This window comes from Sinocyclocheilus grahami, unplaced genomic scaffold, assembly GCF_001515645.1.
Source record: "Sinocyclocheilus grahami isolate Dianchi unplaced genomic scaffold, SAMN03320097.WGS_v1.1 scaffold3312.1, whole genome shotgun sequence".
Classification (NCBI taxonomy): domain Eukaryota; kingdom Metazoa; phylum Chordata; class Actinopteri; order Cypriniformes; family Cyprinidae; genus Sinocyclocheilus; species Sinocyclocheilus grahami.
The window spans coordinates 9,049-9,769 of NW_015508455.1; positions in this window are offsets into that span (position 1 = coordinate 9,049).

The window sequence follows — 721 nt, forward strand, 5'->3', positions numbered from 1 at the left end:
ATGCTGGGTCACGATGAACGCGGCCGGCTGCCTGTAGCTCTGCATAACATAGAACATAATGTACTTCCTGCAAACACTCTGCTTTCTGACACTTACGCACACCTAAGATGAAGATGAGGTGTTTTTCAGGATGGCCGATGTGTGAATGTGTACGATCATGCACGGACCACAGTGAGCATTCGACATGAATGATATATGATATAAACGTGTGTCGTTTCCTGCGTGTGCGTCTTTGCCGATGTGTCAGTGTGATACATGTACATCTCTGTAAGTGATTAAATGCATTAGTTTTTCTCTGCATGCTGTAGCAAACCCAGTATAGAGAGGTTGAATGGAAAGTGCTGACATACCACTAAAGCCACGAAACAAATCCAGTCTAACAGAGGCAGAACTGAATCAGAAATTACCTGGTATTCTTCTGACGGCTTGGTTAAAAAAAGTCCAAGAGTTTGTGAAGCGTACGAGGAAGCGATTTAAAATTACCCTCTAAAATCACAACTTTTTGAGTTCAGCTGTCAGAGTAGCTGATTGTGGCTGTGCGATCACCGTCTCCCAGGGTCAGAGGTCATCGGCTGTGGGATGTCACTGACTGAACACGCTCTCAGATACACAGACGATTGTGCACATAGCAAAACAGTGCTCTACACTAGATAGCGAATTCATTACAGTACTTAAACAGACAGCCATGACAAATGAAGCACTAGGAGAAGGATGCACTGTC